Raw genomic sequence first — 20,486 nt, forward strand, 5'->3', positions numbered from 1 at the left:
TCTTAGGATTTCTTAAAAAATGGTTTTGTTGGCCGGGCGCGGTGGCTCGCCTGTAATCCCAGCACTTTGGGAGGCTGAAGCAGGCAGGTCACGAGGTCAAGAGATCGAGACCATCCTGGCCAACAATGGTGAAACCTCATCTCTACTAAAAATACAAAAATTAGCCAGGCGTGGTGGCGGGCACCTGTAGTCCCAGCTACTCAGGAGGCTGAGGCAGGAGAATTGCTTGAACCCAGGAGGCAGAGGTTGCAGTGAGCCGAGATCATGCCACTGCACTCCAGCCTGGCAACAGAGCGAGACTCCATCTAAAAAAAAAAAAGGTTTTGTTTGTTTTTTTGTGTTTTAAAGTGAACCACTGCCCAGTATGAAAGTTAAATCTTCTCCTGAGACCAAGGCTTTTGAAATCGCTCAACTGGAATCAATTCAGTGGAACTTGTGCTGTCAGTGACTGAACCCTGCCACCAACGGTTTCAGAGTTCAAAGGTCCAAAAAGAGAATTGCTCCAAGAGTTCTCCCCACTAAGAGTATGGGCCCTTGTCTTTCCCTACTGTCTTATCTCCTCTACCACCCTCTTCCCCTTCCCCAACACCTCAGTCAGTGGCTTCAAGCTGGTATTTATAACTTCATTATTGGAAAGAAAAGGGTCTTCTGTCTAATTTCAGGAATTAGCCCCTCTAAGACAGAATGATCTTCTCATACTATATACTCTCCAATAAAAGACCTTCCCTCCTCAGTCAATTTCCATCTCTAAAATGGCAACTTTGGTAACTTATCAACTAGCTTATCCATTGTGGGGAACAGCATTAGGTTTAGGCAGGGAACACCTCGGCTTATATAGGTTTCAGACATTCATGGCTTTTTTTTTTTTCATTTCAAGAATTTTATTTAAATGGAGACTATTAGTCAAATGACTGGAAAATCAATAATAAAAAATAATTCTTCAGGGTCTTCTGGTGAGGTGGAGGAACACACCAAACTTCACTGGCCCTGTCAGGGGACAGGACACCCTCATGGGGTCAGGCTCAGCCCTCCAGGTGGCATGAGGTCCTACAGGCTGCGGGACCCTCACACTCCAGCCCCCTGCCTGGTGACCCACCCTGGGCCTAGGCATTCACAGCTTTTAATTATAGTCCTTATTTATGATGCCAATGACATTTCTTTCAAAGGTAAAATATTCTAGACATAGAAGCAAATCATTAGTTGTCTGTTCTTTCTGTTGCTTCACCATTTCCCCTATCAAGCCCCAAATTTTAATCAAAATGATGCTACCCATCTCCCTTCCTCCTCTCCCCATCCCTCCCTCCCCAAATAATACACCAGTAATAGCCAAAAACTACATACATGCTATGCTGTAAAAATGCAGTTAACACTATTGGGAAGTAGGCTGTAGGTTGTGAAGATGCTCTTTGAAGATCTACAGTATTTTTGTTTGCTCTCCCACACACCCAACTCTGCAAGTTTTGTCCCTCATAGAAGGCCCTTTGCTTTTCTCAGCAAAATGAAGAAAAGGTTGCCTTGAAACACTTATCCCCCTCCCCTCCACTGGGATGGGTGTGCAAAGTCTAGAGCTTGAAATGGCTTTAAAGCACTTGGGCTGCTGCAGGGCACAGAAACTACTGGCTCTTCAAAGGACATCTTCTCAAGCCACCTCTATGCTGTCCAGACAAGTAGAACTCCTTCTCTTCCCACTGGAAACCCACATTAAGATGTGACATGGGCTGGTACTCAGGAGAGTCAATTCTTGTCATCTTTTTTGTCATCCTCCTTCTTGGGGTAGGAATGCCTTTCCTCATAGAAAGATATGACAACCTGTGGGCACTTGACATTGGCTTCCTTGCCAGGAAACAGGTCAGCCTCATCAGAGTTTTTCCATTTCATCGGGATCATGAGCTCTCCACTGGAGTGTGTAGCTCCAATAATCTGCTCCAGTGCCAAACCCCCAGCAAAGCCTCATGGCCTTTCTGACTCTTCTTTCTTCTTCTTTGGTTTGCCCTCCTCTCCCTATGAAGCAGGAGATGTGAAAAAAAAAAAAAAAAAAAAAAAAAACCAAAAAAACAAACAAAAAAAAACCAGAGAGAAGAAAACAAGTTTTCTCTATAGGCTGACTCACTCCAAGGCCCAGCAATAAGCAAGGCTCTGTCAGGGCTCTCATAGTGCTATCAGCAGAGCCAGGGCCCAGAAGGAATGGGCTCCAGGAGCAGGGATGAGAAAAACAAGTTCTTCTTATCAGTTTCCCCTTTTTAAAATTATCTCCCCATACCATTATTCTTTGTTCTGCTCTCCTAACTATCTTTGTAACTATTTCTGCAAGTTGGTAAGGATTTTGTAAGTTCCTGTTTTCCCATCTGTGCAGTATGGTAAAGGTCACAAGACATGCTTGAGTTGCAACACCTGTCTCTGTTTGATAAACTGCCTTTGTTCTGCTTCTGTAAGCTTGCTTGCCGCCCTGAAGGTTTTGTACCACTAGCTGGCCAACCCCTTTCAGTTGCATGTATAAAAGTCAAGCCCTGTCTTTGTTTGGGGCTCAACCTTTAGAGGTTAATCTGCTGGGCCACAGCACCTATGTAAATCCTCCTGAGCCACCCATTGGTCTCTCCTGTCCCTTTAATTCCCACAACACCTTATCTTCAAAATCATCAGCTTTGCGCTTGCCTCCCTCTGATTTATCTGTCTCATGTGTTGTTTTCTACGACTGCAGAAACTCAGCAATGAGGTCAGGGCAATCCAGGTTCTCTTCTGGTTCCCATGTGTGGTCCTCACTGAGAACCCCTTCCACTTTAGGAGCTACTCCACTTTGCCATTTACCCCTCCACAGTCAAGAACTTTTTCCACCACATACTTCTCTTCCTCCACTTCTAGCATCTCCTCCACTTTCTTCTTGTTTTGTTTTTTCCTCATAGTGCCCGTGAGCTTTCTGGTGTAAAGGGTGACACTACTCAGAGCAGTGCCCAAGAGTCTAAGAGGAATCGGTGCCATGCTACTGGCACATTGCGTTGGGTCAGCAGAGGGAGTGGCACCCAGGAAAGCAGCAAGCCGGGTGGCCACAGTGGAGCCCCTCCCTGAAGTGGCCTACCGCAGGTCCTGGCCAAGCGCCCTCCTGTCAGCCGAACAAAACAACCTCGCACTCTGCACTGCCCGCCTCCTGCCCTCTTTCAGCATTCTTATTGTTCAAGTGTGCTGGTTAAATTCCTCCAGCTTTTGAATGCTGAAAAACTTGTGTCCTATGTTTTTGAAAATTTTTCTCTGGGAATAGAATTCTAGGTTGACAATTGTCTTCTAGTACTTTAAGTATATTGCTTCACTCTCTTCTAGGCTTGCATTACTTGCAGCAAAAATCTTTTGCTATTTTTTATATTCTGTACATAAGATCTCTTTTTTCCTTTGGCTGATTTTAAATTTAAAATTTTTCTTCTTATAAGTAGTTCTAAGCAATTTGAATATGGCATACTGGCATACTACTTTTGTTGATGTTACTTGGGCTTGGGGTTCATTGATCTTCTTAGATCCATCGATTTATACTTTTCATCAATTTAGAATTTTTTTTTTTTTTTGAGACAGAGTCTCATTCTGTCGCCCAGGCTGGAGTGCAGTGGTGTGATCTCAGCTCACTGCAGCCTCTACCTCCCAGGTTCAAGCAATTCTCCTGTCTCAGCCACCCGTGTAGCTGGGACTACAGCTGCATGCCACCACACCCAGCTAATTTTTTGTATTTTTAGTAGAGACAGGGTTTTGCCATGTTGGCCAGGCTAGTCTCAAACTCCTGGCCTCAAGTGATCTGCCTGCCTCAGCTTTCCAAAGTGCTGGGATTATAGGCATGAGCCACCATTCCTGGCCTATTTAGAAAATTTTTATCTATTAGTCTTTCAAATATTTTTTCTGCCTACCCCTCACTTTTTCTGGGACTCCAGTTATGTGCATGTTAGGCCAGTTGAAGTTTTCACACATCTCACCAATGTTCTGCGTACCTTTTTCTGTGATCTATTTCCTTCTGCATATTTTATTTTGTATATTTCCCATGCCTTCAAATTCTGCAATCATTTTTTTTTCTGTAGTGTCTAATCGGCTATTAATCCTGCTATAGGCTGAATTGTGGCTCCCAAAGTCCCTATGTTGAACCTCTAACTCCTCATGAGACTGTATTTGGAGAAAGGATCTTTATAGAGGCTATGAAGGTTGCAAGAAGTCAGAAGGGCACATCCTAATCAAATAGGACTGATGTCCTTATGAGAAGAGAAGGAGACAGCTGTGTGTGTGTGCACCCGGATAAACAACCATGTGAGGACACAGCAAGAAGTCGGCTGTCCACAAGCCCAGGATAGAAGTCTCATGATAAACCAACCCTGGCACCTTGATCTTGGACTTGCAACATCCAAAACTGTGAGAAAATAAACTTCTGGCCAGGCGCAGTGGCTCATGCCTATAATCCCAGCACTTTGGGAGGCCGAGGCGGGTGGATCGCTTGAGCTCAAGAGTTCAAGACCAGCTTGGGCATGGCAAAAATCCCATCTCTACCAAAAATACAAAAATTAGCCAGGCATGATGGCACGTGCCTGTGGTCCCAGATACTCAGAAGACTGAGATGGGAGGATCTCTGGAGCCCAGGAAGCCAAGGCTGCCATGAGCCATGATTGCACCACTGCACTCCAGCCTGGATGACAGAGTGAGATCTTGTCTCAAGAAAAAATAAATAAATAAATATAAACTTCTTTTGTTTAGGCCACTCAGTCCATAGTATTATGTTATGCCACCTCTAGTAGACTAATAATACAAATCCCATCCAGTATATTGCTGTAAGTTCTATAAGGATTTAAAAAAAAAAAAAACAACCTTCCATGTGTTTCAGTATGCTCTTAATTCCTTCTTGAAAACATGTCCTTTCTTCTTGAAAACATGGAATATATTTATGATAGTTATTTTATTTTTTAGGGACAGAGTCTTGCTCTGTTGTACAGACTTGAATGCAATGATGTAATCATGGCTCACTGCAGCCTCAAACTCCTGGGCTCACATGATCCTCCTGCTTAGGTAAGCAGCTAAGATTACAGGTGCATGCCATCATGCCTGGCCAATTAAAAATTTTTTTTGTAGAGATGGGGTCTTGCTATGTTGCCCAGGCTGGTCTTGAACTCCTGGCCTTAAGCAATTCTTCAGCCTCAGCCTCTCCAAGCACTGGGATTACAGATGTGAGCCACCACACCTGGCCTATGATAGCTAGTTTAATGCCAATCATTTGTGTCATTTCTGAGTCTGTTTCTACTGACTTATTTTTCTCCTCATTATGGGCTGTTTTTGCATGCTTGATACTTTTTTGTTGGATGACAAACTGAATTTTATATTCATGGGTGCTGAATTTTTTTAGTTTTAAAATGTTATTGTATTCATTCTGGGATGCTATTATTTGTAAACATATTGGTCATTTCAATGATTGCTTTTCAGGTTTTTGTTTGTTTGTTTGTTTGTTTTTATGAAATGGGATCTCACTATATTGCCAAGGCTGGTCTTGAACTCCTAAGCTTAAGTGACCCTCCAACCTCGGCTTCCCAAACTGCTGGGATTACAGGCATGAGCCATCATGCCTGGCCAGTTTTTAGTTTTTTAAGTGAAATTAGAGCAGCCTTTATTCTGCAGTGAAATTGACTTCACTACTGAGACAGTCCTTCTTAATACTCTACCCTAGCCCTGTGTATTGTAAAGTTGCTCCACTTTGATTATGGGGAATATGGACTATTCTCAATCTTGTGTAATTTCTGATAATCATTCTGCCCGATTCTGTCCAATACTTCTTTCTTTGGTCCCTGTCAGTTTTTTCACACCTACCTGCTAATCAGTACTCAACTGAAGACTAAAAGGAAACCCTTTGTAGGTCTCTGCAGCTCTCTCTAATAGTTTGCCCTGTGAATTCTAGATGCCTTCACCTCTTCAAATTCTCAGCTGTAGCTTCTCAACTCAAGGAGACCCTGAGCTCCATGTGGGCTACTCCTCATTGTGCGGAGGTCTAGAAAACACCTCCAGGTATGAGGCTGGGTGAGCCATTTTTCACATTTTTTCACTCAAAGGGACCAACATTTTTCTGCATGGCTGTTGTCCATTTTAGAAAATCTATTGTTTCTTGTCTTTTGTCTGTGTTTTTAGTTGTTGAAGGTGGGAGGGTAAATGTGGTCTTTGTTAAACTTCCGTGTTCAGAAGTGAAAGTCTCTCTAAAAGCATTTAAGTACTTGGTACTTCCAGCTGAATAGGGGCAAACAGCATACTATATCTATTTATTTATTTTGTTTATTTAGTTTTTAGAGACAAGGTATCATTCTGTCACCCAGGCTGGAGTGCAGTGGTGCCATCATGGCTCACTGCAGCCTGGATCTGCTAGGCTCTGGTGATCCTCTCACTTCAGCTGCCCAAGTAGCTGGGGCCACAGGCACAGGCCACTGTGCCTGGCTAATTTTTTAATTTTTTTTTTTTTGTAGAGACAGGGTGTCCCTATGTTGCCCAGTCTGGTCTCAAACTCCTGTGCTCAAGCTGCTTCTCAAGACAAGAGAAGCAGACCCTGTAATAATAGTGCAAATCGTGCAAATTCAAGGAAAACATTTTAATTGAATTCTATTTCTGTCATATGATAGATAATTTATTTGTACAAATCTGATTAAAATAATTAAAATTCTGTCCGGGCGTGGTAGCTCATGCCTGTAGTCCCAGCCCTTTGTGAGGCTGAGGCCAGAGGATCACTTGAGGCCAGGAGTTCAAGACTAGCCTGGGTAACATGGTGAAACCCCGTCTCTACAAAAAATACAAACATTGACTGGGCATGTCTGTAGTCCCAGCTACTCAGGAGGCTGAGGTGGGAGAATCGCTTGAGCCTGGGAGGCAGAATTTGCAGTGAGCCAAGATGGTGCCATTGCACTCCAGCCTGGGTGACAGAGCGAGACCCTGTCTCAAAAACTAAAATAATAAATAAAACAATGAAAATTCTCAGTAATCACTCTTTTTCAATAAAAATAACATTTTTAAATGTATTGATGGGCTGGCATAAATCTCTAAATTCCCACTATGACTTGCAAGCAGGGGTTCTGGAAGCTAAATGCTCTTACATCCACTCTGAGGTTGTCTAAACAACTCTGAGGTCTTGATTTCCATGGATTACAGGGTTTCAGGAAATAGGCCTAGGGACCTTCCCCAGTGGAGAATGTTTTCTGTCTGTTTGTCTTTTGTTTTTGTTTTTTTTTTTTTGAGACTGAGTTTCCCTCTTGTTGCCCATGCTGGGGTGCAATGGTTTGATCTCGGCTCACTGCAACCTCTGCCTCCCAGATTCAAGCAATTCTCCCACCTCAGCCTCCTGAGTAGCTGGGATTACAGGAGCCCGCCACCACGCCTGGCTACTTTTTTGTATTTTTAGTAAAGACGGGGTTTCACCATGTTGGTCAGGCTGTTCTCGAACTCCTGAGCTCAGGTAATCCACCCACCTCGGCCTCCCAAAGTGCCGGGATTACAGGCGTGAGCCACCACACCCAACCCCAGTGGAGAATTTAATGGGAGATAGCTACTTATAGTTAGGATCCAAATGAATATACCCCACTATAAAAGTAAACAAAAAATAAAATCCTATTGTAAAAAAGTCGGGTGACAACTGATTTGACCTTAGTACTAGACAGAATGAGGAGAAAATCTCCATGGGTAATTTACAACAATAAGCCATCTGTGGTACCCAGGATCTAAGATGGTTTCAGTGACCTCTGCCTGCTAGCATTCACTTCTTGCATACACTCACCTTGTACATTGAATAGGGCTGATCTGTGCAGCTAATAAAATATTGCAGAAATTACTAGATGTGCCTTCCAAGGGCTAGGATATAAAATATTGAGGCTTCTAGTTTTTACTCTATTGGAACACTTTCTCTGGAGGAAATCAGCTGCCATGTCATGAAGACATTCAAGCTGGTCTGTAGACAGACAAGGACCAGAAGCCTTTTCCTAGCCACCAGCATTACCTTGCCAGGCCCGGGACTGAGCCCCCTTGAAAGTGTACCCCCAGCCCCAGTTAAGTTAAGCCTTTAGATGACTACAGTCCCAACTGACATCTTTAATGTAACCTCAGGTGAGACCCTGAGCTAGAACCACCCAGCTAAGCTACTCCCATTTTCTACAAAAATTATGTAAAGATAACTGAGGTTTGTTTTAAGCTACTAAATTTTATGTAATTTGTCATGTAATAAATAACTAATATACTAGACCTCATAAAGGTTTTTGGTCTGAATTTATGCTGCCTGCATGGTCAGAAAAATTTCAAGTGGAAATTTAATAACCTGTAGAAACAAATACAAAATATCTTAGGAGGAGCTTATTTTCAACCCAGGTCTCAAAGAATTACTAAGGATAAATTTCAAGGAAAATAATAGTTTACATTAAGAATCACAAAATACTAGCCAGGTGCGGTGGCTAACGCCTGTAATCCCAGCAATTTGGGAGGCCGAGGTGGGTGGATCACCTGAGATCAGGAGTTCGAGACCAGCCTGGCCAATATGGCAAAATCCTGTCTCTACTAAAAATACAAAAATTAGCCGGGCGTGGTGGCAGGCTCCTGTAATCCCAGCTATTCGGGAGGCTGAGGCAGGAGAATCACTTGAACCCAGGAGGTTGAGGTTGCAGTGAGCCGAGATTGCACCACTGCACTCCAGCCTGGGTGACAGAGCAAGACTCCATCTCAAAAAATAAATAAATAAATAAATAAATAAAAAGAATCACAAAATCTCTAAAGGCAAGACACCATGAGTCAGACCCAGTGAACCAACAGACAAGAGAAGCAGAAATGCAAGGACTGCTTATGCCAGATTTCCCAGTCATAGAATCTAAAAGGAATATGTTTAATGTATTTCAGGAAATAAAGGCAGAAAAAAGAAACTATGAGCAGGAAATAAGAAACTATAAACAAGAGCCAAGTATATTTTAAAAAAGAACAAAGCAGAACTTCTAGAAATGAAAAATATATAATTTTAAATTAGTCAATGGACTAAAGAGTAGATTAGACACAACTGAAAAAAGAACCAGTGTACTAAAAAACAGACCCAAAGAATTTAGATATTAACCATTTTTGATTTGGGTAAAAAAAAAGAAGAATTTATTAGGATTCAAATATGGAAAATATGAATGAAAGGTGGTTAAGAGACATGGAAGACAGGATAAAAAGTTCTAACATACCTCAGTGGAGCGCCAGAAGGAGATAACATTAAGAACGAAGATGAAGCAACATTTGAAGATAAAATGGCTGAGAATCTTCCACGGTTGTTGAGAGATACCAATCCTCATATCCGGAAAGCCTAACAAAATTCAGAGAGGATAAATAAAAATAAATCCAACAGAGACATATCACAATTTAATAGCAAATGAGAAAAGAGACAATCTTAAAAACCAGAACAAATTAAGAGTAAGTATAACAAACGAAATAATAAAAGTAAAAATAGAAATTGATGAAATAGAGGAGAAATGACATCATAGAGGGGTGCATAACAATAAAACAGGCATTAAAATAGGCAAATGTATGGCAAGATTGATAATAAATAAATGCTTAATAAATAAGTTTACATATAAAGAACAATGAGTGGAAAGGGGGGCATAGAGTTTTAAAGTATAGGAAACTATTATGAAGAACTTTATGTTAGTAAACTTAGATGAAATGAACAATGCATTAGGATATATTTGCCTTCACGTAAGAGAATATCTGATTAACAGTTGTTGAGTAATAAGACTTTTTTTTTTGAGATGGAGTCTTGCTCTGTCACCCAAGCTGGAATGCAGTGGCACCATCTTGGCCCACTGCAACCTCCGCCTCCCAGGCTCAAGCAATTCTCCTGCCTCAGCCTCCCAAGTAGCTGGGATTACAGGTGCCCACCACCATACCCAGCTAATTTTTGTATTTTTAGTACAGACAGTGTTTCACCATGTTGGCCAGGCTGGTCTAGAACTCCTGCCCTCAAGTGATCTGGCCACCTCAGCCTCTCAAAGTGCTGGGATTATAGGTGTGAGCCACCATGCCCAGCCTGCAATAAAACGTTTAGTTAAAATATACTTTTTACATTAATTTTTAGATTTTGGGGCTTTTTTTGATTGTTTGTTTTTTGTTTTTGAGACAGGGCTCTCATTCTGTCTCCCAGGCTGGAATACCATGGTGCCATTACTCCTCACCATAGCCTCAACCTCCCAGGCTCAAGCAATCCTCCTACCTTACCTGAGTAGCTGGGACCACAGGTGCATACCACCATGCCAGGCTAATTTTTTCTTTTTAGAGACAGAGTCTGGCAATGTTGCCCAGGCCGGTTTCCAACTCCTGTGCTCAAGTGATCCACGTCAGCCTCCCAAAGTGCTGGGATTACAGGCATGAGCCATTGTACCCAGCCTTAATTAAAATATAGAATGGATTTTGGTCAGGGAATCTAATGCTATTTACATAGGCTTGGCACTAATTGTTTTTTATACAAACTTTTTTAGAAGTAAGATATTCAAATGGACAGGTATACAAATCTCAACAGCTCAACACATTTTCACAAAGTGAATGCATCCAAGTCACCGGCACGTAGATCAAGATAAAGAACATTACCATAAAACAGAAGATTCCTTGTGGCAGTAATAATTTAAAACTTAATTCTTACAAATGCTTTGTAGCTCACATGGATTCAACTGGCTTGGATTTTAACAGCAGTAAACATTTTTTTGCCCACCGGTTCCTAAAATAACTACATGTTGAAATAGTTGTTTGTTTTCCCCCAGAATTTGAATTCTTGCCTTAGCTCTGCCTGCTCACTAAGTCCTCTATATCCACCAGTGTCTGCTGAAGTTTCCAAGAAGTTCACACATGTGAAGTAAGACCAGTGCCATAGTTAAAGCTTCAGCATATAATCACGGTGTGCACTACAAAGCCACTTGAGGCCTATGAAGAGGCTTGTTGAGGGGTGTACTGTTTTGCTAGGGAACCACATCTTCTCTAAGGCCCAGTGTGCGCAGCTTTGCCTTTTTGTAAAAGAACAATCTGCAATGTCCTTACATAAACTATAGCTGCCTGCCAAGGTCAAAATATGAGGTGGCTTAAGACTTAAAGGCTCCTGAGAAGTTAAAAGCTATCTACAAAACAGTAAAAACCCACTTGGCTTAATATAACTTCTTTAAGATGCCAAAGTCAAGACATGTTAAACACACTCTGAAGTCTAAAGCTCAAAGCTACACACCTTACATAACTCAATGCCCCTTTGTGTGTATATTTTGCCATCCAAAATTTAACCCCCTATTTACTTACCAGGGTTCACAGCCCAGCATTTCAGGTGTTCGGGTTTTTGAGGTTACACGTCTGAAATGCAAGCCTCCTTACTATAGAGGCAATGTTTGCCTCTGGATATCTTCCTTAACGGATGATAACTATCAGAAGATTCTACTTTCTACAGGCAAACCAGCTTCCTGGAACCCAAGCCCATTTTCTTAACCTCACCACTCAGGTAACTCTTACTCCTCTCCCCAGGAAGCTAAGAGTGGGGAAGTAGAGAGAAGACAGGAAAGTTATGCTAATGAAGCTCTCCCCAACTCACCAAGTGATAGAAAGATACATTCTCCCCAAACCTATTGGTTCAGAAAACCATGCATTGGAAGTTAGAAGATCTCATCTTAGTGTGTCAAAACTGCTATGGGGAATATGTATCAGACCTAGAGAATAGGGTTAGAAGCTCTGCACACAACTTGTCAAGCAGCTAGAGCTCCAACAACGTGCTCAGGTAGTCCAAAAATAAGCAGTGATCGAGTCAAAGAAAATCTATATTTTATACTGGGTTTAACAATCACTAGGAGGTAAGAGGTCATGTCCTCCACAAACAGGGAGTAAAAAGTCATAAAGAGGGAATAAGAGAGATAAAAGGACAGCAGGATAAAATACAAACAGCACAAGAGAAACGAAAAGGGAGTTAGGTACGATATGGGGGAACTGCAAGGAAATCAAAATAGCCATTACAACCAAAAGATGCAAAGACAGTAAAGCAGAGCTTGGACATCACAGAAAATGCAATCAATGAATGATGTAGGAGGCAAAACGAGGAAATCTCCTAAACTGTGGGAAAAAGATGAGAAAGAATGAAATAAAGAGAAAAAGATGGTAGCAACAGAGACAAAACAAATTCATTAATAACTCAAGAATTACAGCTGTTCCTAAGAGAGGGAGGAAAAATGGGGGGGAAAAAAGTCAAAATTGAGGCCGGGCATAGTGGCTCACACCTGTAATCCCAGCACTTTGGGAGGCTAAGATGGGTGGATCACTTGAGACTAGGAATTCGAGACCAGCTTGGCCAATATGATGAAACCTTGTCTCTACTCAAAATACAAAAATTAGCCAGGCGTGGTGGCATGCACCTGTAATCCCAGCTACTCAGGAGGTTGAGGTGGGAGAATCGCTTGAACCCGAGAGGCGGAGGTTGCAGTCAGCTGAGATCACGCCACTAAACTCCAGCCCGGGCGACAGAGCGAGATCCTGTCTCCAAAAAAAAAAAAAAAAAAAAAAAAAAAAAAGTCAAAATTGAAAGTTTTTAGAGCTGGGTAAAAGCATTAAAACCAAAAGTGATCATCATATTGAAGAAAAGTCAAATAGACCCATATAGACATACTCTGGCAAAGATTAATTACAAAAATAAAGAAAAATGACCTAAGTACCTAAACAAGTGAGCTATAAAGAAAACAAATTATGTTTGATTTTAATCTTTTTTGTAATACTAAATATAAGAAACCAAGGGAACAATAGATACAGAACTTTTAGGGAAAATTTATATGACTTAGCCATAAATCAGCAAAAGATATCCTGAAACAGATGTCGTTAAAGGGTAGTCCATGAACGCTTCAGGGTCTTTGAAAACTTTTCAGAGAGTCTGCAAGGTCAAAGTTACTTTTGTAATAATACTAAGATGTTATTGGCCTTTTTCACCGCATAGATATTTGCACTGTTGATACAAAAACAACGCTGGATAAAACTGCAGTTTAGCACAAATCAATGCCATGGTGCCAAGTGTACTAGCAATTATTATATTCTTCACCACCACACACTTGCAGGAAGAAAAAACAATGTCCTTGATAAAACAATAAAAAATTGTAATTTTTGTTGTCCTGAATCTTTTTTTTTTTTTTTTTTTTGAGACAGAGTCTTGCTCTGTCACCCAGGCTGGAGTGCAGTGGCACAATCTCGGCTCACTGCAAGCTCCGCCTCCCGGGTTCACGCCATTCTCCTGCCTCAGCCTCCCAAGTAGCTGGGACTACAGGCGCCCGCCACCACGCCCGGCTAATGTTTTTGTGTTTTTAGTAGAGACGGGGTTTCACCTGTTAGCCAGGATGATCTCAATCTCCTGACCTCGTGATCTGCCCGCCTAGGCCTTCCAAAGTGCTGGGATTACAGGCGTGAGCCACCGCACCTGGCCCTGTCCTGAATCTTAAGTACACATCTTTTTAATATTCTGTGTGACAAATAGAAAGTATACATAAAGCCCTTCTGGTACCTAGTGGAGCATGCTGATCGCCTCAAGGAAAAGCATATGTGCAATTGAGTTGCAAGCTGACCTAGCTGCTGTTTTCATGTATCATCATTTTTACTTGAAAATGAACAAAGTGAACCTGTTACTTCAAAGGAAACAATTGCTGGTGTTTGTTGCCAATGCAAAAATGCCAGATTTCAAGTGAAAATTAAAATATTGGGAAAGTCATATCTGCCACCTTTGAGCTCAGTTCTCCATTGCTTAAAGACTTTTCTGATGAGATTAGTAGGAATGCAAATGAATGTGACTTTTTAAATATTGTTTAATGAAATGTGTTGACATTTGGAAGACATGTATAACTCAGTCAACTATTATTTTCCAAATAACAAACGCATGATGTTACAAAATTAGGGTAAAAGATCCATTCAATGTGAAAGATAGACTGATGGATTCTAACTGAACAGAGTATGAAAGATTCACTGATATGGTTTGAGAGTCCACATTGCAACTAAACTTTAGGAGACTGCCACTTCTTGAATTTTGATATAGTATCAAAGGAGAATATCCAGAATTATCTGAAAAGAATATTAAAATATTTCTCCCTTTCCCAAGTATATATCCGTGTGAAGCCAGATTTTCTTCATATATTTCAACCAAGACAACGTATTATAACAGATTGAATGCAGAAACGTATGAGAATTCATCTGTCTTCTGTTAAGCCAGACATAAAATAGATTTACAAAAAAGTATTTTATATCTGACCAAACGAATATGCCACAACAGAAAAGTATTCTCAGATATGCAAGAGCTCAGTAAATAGAATACCTACTGCCCTTTTAAAAGGAATTACTGGAAGACTTACTTCTGCCATTCAAGATATGGATTATATAGCCACACAATGAGAAGTTGGGTGGTATGAGGATTGTTTTGTGATTTATAAATTGTCTCCAAATTACTTGACTGTCACTGAAAAAAGAGAAGGGATGTGTGAGACAGACAAAATCTAGAAATATATCACCTTAAAATCAAAGTCCTCTGTCTAGAATGCCTATCTCCCTATGTGCTCACCTAAGTCCTATTTAGAGTTCAAGACACATCTCAGATCCCACATAAAATCATAGAATCTTGATACTGCAAAGGATCTGGAGAGAGGGAAATAACTTGTATTATTATGTACCTGGGTGTTTAAAATTCATCCACATTTAATCTGTACAGAAACCTAAATTGTCTTGTTATCCCCATTTTCCAGATGAGGAAGTCCAAGTCAGAGAGATAAAACCTCTTGCCCAATGTCATCCTTCCAGCTAGATGTGGAGTGGGGTCAAAAACCCAGATCTTTTCTACTTAGAAGTCCAGGTTCTTTACATTTCACTCTATTACCTCAGAGTTCATCTATCTAAATAAGCCCTACCCAATCTGTTGCTCAAGTCTTCATTAAGACAGCTCCATCCATCGTTATCAGTCCAGTCCCCTCCAAGGACAAGGAATTCAACATATTTTAATGCAGTCCATCATATCTATTGACTGCATTTAAAAGTTTCTCTCCATATTTAAGCCGACATATTTCTTCTCAAACTCTTACCTACAAATCGTAAGAATATCCTTTGGGGTTATATGTAATGGGAAAGTGAAAGGGGCTAATAGCCACTTGTGTATCTGTTCTCTCTTTATGTAGTCATTTTTATGCAGCACAAAGGCAGGTGTACCATGAAGCTAATGAAGCTTCAGAGCCCCCAATCACTGGAAGTTGTGGAGTGTTCTAGATGGAGAGGAACAGATTGTGTTTAGGAAGTGTGTCTGGTAAATGGGCTAAAGAGATCTCAGAAGAAAGGGACCTGAAACTTCAAATCTCCAGTAATTTGTTGTGTTTTCTTTTCTCATCTTTAGCAAGTATTTACTTCTGTATCAATTTTGTACTGGAAACTTCGGACTATTTTCCTTAAAGAGGGTTCCAAAAATTGTATTCAGTCCCACAAAATCTGGATCCACTCCTGGTTTGACCCATAGCAGTCCTGTTAAATATATTTTCAGTATTGTATTTATGTCTAGGCATTTACATGAGAAAAATGAACCCCTGTCTTGTTTAACCTACTGTGGTTTTTATTTTGATTTGCTTTGTTCGTTTTTTGTTTGTTTGTTTGAGATAGGGTCTCACTCTGTTGCCCAGGCTGGAGTGCAGTGGTGCAATCACGGTTCACTATAGTCTTGACCTTCCCAGCTCAAGTGATCCTCCTACCTCAGCCTCCAGAGTAGCTGGGACTACAGGCACATGCCACAATGCCCAACTAAGTTTTTAATTTTTTGTAGAGACAGGGTCTTGCTATGTTTACCCAGGCTGGTCTTGAACTCCTGGCCTCAAGTGATCCTCCCACCTCAGCCTCCCAGGTGCTGAGATTACAGGCATAAGCCACTGTGCCCAGCCAACCCATTGTTATTTTGGATCTCCATCACAGCAGCCAGGCCAATATCATGATTCAGAATGCTTAATTTCTACTCTGCCATGTGCAAACATGACCACCACTCTAATACCACCACCACAGGTAATTATTTCAAGGGGAAGCCTGACCCAGGCCAGGCCAATAATTCCTTGCCCACAATTTTCAAACTGGGACCGTAAAGAGAGTCAGTCTCTCTCTGATTACCTGCACAATCAGCTGGCAATTGTATCTGTCTATAATTGTGTCTCCTTATTTCCATATGGAGGAAGCCAGGAAGCTTTAATGGTACATGAGGAAAAGAGAAGAAAAGACAAGGGCTATAGAAAATCTGTCTTTCCAATTGTTCCTTGGGGCCAGCTGCATTTCTGCCCTTCCTATGATTTGGTTCATAAATTCTTCCTTCACCCAAGCTGGTTAAACAGTTTCTGTCTCTTGTAGCCAAGAGGTCTGCCTATTACAAAGAAAAATTTGCCGTGCACTCTCATACAGCATGTATGAATCGAGCCAGGGTAAGGCCCCAGGAAACTCCCACCCTATGCCTTTCCATGTTGACTCTATATCTCCTGAGCTCCTAGATCCATATATCCAACTGCCTCACTGATAGGATATCTCAAAGGCACTTCAAAGTTAGTATCATCTTTCCTCAAATCCTCTGCCTCCAGGGATCCCCATTGCAGTAAACCCAGTACTCACACCCAGGTGCCCAACTCATAAACTTGGATGAGGTCTATGACTTATAAAATCTAACATGAGGCCAGGTGTGGTGGCTCACACTTGTAATCCTAACACTTTGGGAGGCCGAGGTGAGAAGATCACTTGAGCCCAGGAGTTCGAGACTAACCTGGGTAAGATGCCAAGACTCCTTTTTATAAAATATTTTTAAATGGCCGGGCGTGGTGACTCGCGCCTATAACCCCAGCACTTTGGGAGTCTGAGGCAGGTGGATTGCTTAAGGTCAGGAGTTTGAGACCAGCTTGGCCAACATGGTGAAGCCCCATTCCTACTAAAAATACAGAAAATTAGCCTGGCATGGTGGCCTGTAGTCCTAGCTACTCAGGAGGCTGAAGCAGGAGAATCACTTGAACCTGGGAGGCAGAGGTTGCAGTGAGCCAAGATCACACCACTGCACTCCAGCCTTGGTGACAGAGCAAGACTCCATCTCAAAAAATAAATAAATAAATTTAAAAATGATCCAGGGTGGTGATGCACGCCTGTAGTCCTAGCTACTTGGGAGGCTGAAGTAGGAGGATTGCTTGAGCCCAGGAATTCCAGGTGACAGTGAGCTATGATAGCACCACCGCCCTCCAGCCTGGGCAGCAAAGCAAGACCCTGTCTCTAAAACAAATTAAAAAACCCTAACATGTCCTGTCCCCTGTCTATCCCTCTTGTTTAACCATACTCTTGCCTCAATTCTGTACCCTCCAACCACATTGGTTTATTTAAAATTAATAAAGTAACATCTCCCTTTCCGCCAGTGTTCTTCCACTATACCATTTGACATAGAACTTTCCTATGTGCAACTGTAAATTCTATGCAAAATACTTAAAAGGGAGAGCTATGGAAGCCCCTTGCACCCATGGGCTTCCTCTAACTGACCTAGGTCTTCTAGACACCGCTCTCAGAAATAAGGTCTGTCAGACCTTCTCCCAGACACAGCTTTCAGAAATAAGGTCATTCCAACCCTCAAACATCTCCGAGTTTGAAATAAGTGGGGTAGAAGTAGAAGAAACTATAGAGATCCTGGTTTTGTAGTGATGTGTGTCAAGGGCCATGCTGACTGAATTTTATGTGGGATGGCTTCAACAGGGTCCAATCTGCTTAACAAATAAATGATTGGACCTCTGCTGCCATCCTGGTAAGAAACATTGATCCAGCTTCCTCATCCTGCTCTCTTCCTAATTAAAATCTCAAGAGAAGCATCTGATTGGTGAGCTTGCTTTCATGCACATGCCATAGCTATGCATGAGAGTCTGTCTCAATATGGACTGAGACAGTGAACATCTGGCTTCTGCTGTGGGCAGAAAACAACCTCAAAGGGAAAGGTAATAAAAAAAATGTTGGGCAGCCTTAAAGTATAATTATTCCTTCCCCATGGCTTAACCCAGTCAGCAGGTGACATTCCTCTAACCATGGACTTTGCTTTACTATAAGCATCTGACCCAATTCACACCAGTGAGATGTTAGGGAGGCTGGGGTTGTTGTAAAATTTTCTTTCTTTCTTTCTCTCTCTCTCTTTCTTTCTCTTCCTTCCTTCCTTTCTTCCTTTCTCTTTCTTTTCTCTGTCTCTCTTCCTTTCTTTCTTTTTCTCTTTCTTTCCTCTCTTCCTTTTTTCTTTTTCTCTCTTTCTCTGTCTTCCTTTCTTCCTTTCTTTTTCTCTCTCTTCCTTCCTTTTTCTTTTTCCTTTCTCTCTCTCTTTCTTTCCCTCCTTCCCTCCCTCCCTCCTTCCGTCCTTCCTTCCTTCCTTCCTTCCTTCCTTCTTCCCCCTCCCCTCCCCTCCCCTTCCCTTCCTTTTTTTCTTGAGATGGGGTCTCACTCTGTTGTCCAGGCTGGAGTGCAGTGGCACAGTCTTGGCTCACCACAGCCTCAACCTCCGGGGCTGAAGCAATCCTCCCACCTCAGTCTCTTGAGTAGCTGGGACTATAGGTGCACGCCACCATGCCCAGCTAATTTTGGGGTATTTTTTGTAGAGACAGGGTTTTGCCATGTTACCCAAGCTGGTTTTTGAACTCCTGAGCTTAAGCAATTTGCCCATTTTGGCTTCCCAAAATGCTGGGGTTACAGGCATGAGCCACTGTACCCGTCCTCTCATTCTTTTTTTTTTTTTTTTTTTTGAGACAGAGGCTGGCTCTGTCATCCAGGCTGGAGTACAGTGGTGCCATCTTGGTTCACTGCAACCTCTGCCTTCTGGCTTCAAGCAATTCTCATGCCTCAACCTCCTGGGTAGCTGGGATTACAGGTGTGCACCCCCATGCCTGGCTAATTTTTGTATTTTTAGTAGAGATGGGGTTTCACCATGTTGGCCAAGGTGGTCTCGAACTTCTAACCTGAGGTGATCCACCCACCTCAGCCTTCCAAAGTGCTGGAATTACAGGCGTGAGCCACCTTGCCCAGCGGCCCTCTCATTCTTAAGCTCTATTGATTGCCAGCTATCTCTCTTTCTGGACAAAGTGGTTTAGGGATGTGAGGCCAGCAATTTTGTCACCATGGGAAAAGCTGTCCCCCAGATAAAGCTCGGACAGCAGATGCAGAGTAAAGATATGGAAAAACAGTGAAAAACTGAACTCTGGCCGGGCACGGTGGCTCACACCTGCAATCCCAGCACTTTGGGAGGCCAAGGCGGGCAGATCATGAGGTCAGGAGATCGAGACCATCCTGGCTAACATGGTGAAACCCTGTCTTTACTAAAAATACAAAAGATTAGCCAGGTGTGATGGCGCACACCTGTAGTCCCAGCTTTTCAGGAGGCTGAGGCAGGAGAATTACTTGAATCCAGGAGGCAGAGGTTGCAGTGAGCCGAGATCGTGCCACTGCACTCCAACCTGGGTGACAGAGTGATACCCTGTCTCAAAAAAAAGAAAAACTGAACTACACCAATCCTGGAGTCTGCCCGGGTCTCACTATAATGTGAGCCAGTAAATTTTTATCATTTAAGTCAGGTTGAGGTTTTTGTTTAATCTAAAAAAACCCCAAATATCTGACAAAGAAGTAGTATCCCAAATATATAAACAACTCTCAAAACTCAATAATAAAATAACAACAACCCAATCAAGAAAATGGGCAAAAAACTTAAAGAGACATTTCACCAGAAAAGATAAACAGACAGCAAATAAGCACAAGAGAAGATGATTGGCTTCATTAGTCATTAGGAGCAACATGGCGAAACCCCATCTCTACAAAAAAAGAAAAAACTGATATATAAATAACAAGGTAAGGTTAGTGGACGAAGATTTCCTGGAAAGGATAGCAGAGGTTATAAGGATAAAATCTTGCAAGAATATGAAAGCATTTTGGAAAGTATAACTTAGAAAAGTATAGGTTTCATAATTTTTTTGTATCACCCGTAAGTTCTAGCATAATATTGCAATATGTTGCTGGTATTTGGTAAATGTTTCTTATTCATTCTTTTTATAGGGTTCATAAATAAACTGTTCAATGAGTGGGAAGGCATTCAAGTCAAAGGGGAGTGTCCAGAAAAGATTCCTACAGATTAGCCCCAGACCTGAGTCAGGTCCCAAGGACTTTTCCCCTTGTTACGGACAGAGTTGAGGGTTGGCCACCTGTTATTTTCTTGATCTAGGATAATTGAGGTCACACTTTTAGCTATGGCATGGTTTGCAGTTTGAGTAGCTGGTATCAATCTTGTGCTTCCTGTTCTACGAAAAGATGTAGGTTCTGATGGGTATGGGGACACAAGATGCCACCTGCCCAGGTGGGCATATTTCCTGCAGCAGCCCCCTCTGCATGACTTCCCCTCCTGCCTGCCAGGCTCAGTGTTCTGCAGAAACCAGCATTGATGACATCTCATTTCTCAGATCTGCAAGGGCCCCCTCAGCTGCAGATTGGTAACGTGA

At 42.0% G+C, this 20,486-nt stretch overlaps 1 pseudogene; it reads right to left on the reverse strand.

The window, feature by feature from the left end:
* Positions 1–1,734: 1,734 nt before the first annotated feature.
* Positions 1,735–2,898, reverse strand: LOC100436183 (chromobox protein homolog 1-like; annotated as a pseudogene).
* Positions 2,899–20,486: the final 17,588 nt, after the last annotated feature.

The sequence above is a fragment of the Pongo abelii genome, chromosome 1, assembly GCF_028885655.2.
Source record: "Pongo abelii isolate AG06213 chromosome 1, NHGRI_mPonAbe1-v2.0_pri, whole genome shotgun sequence".
Taxonomy (NCBI): domain Eukaryota; kingdom Metazoa; phylum Chordata; class Mammalia; order Primates; family Hominidae; genus Pongo; species Pongo abelii.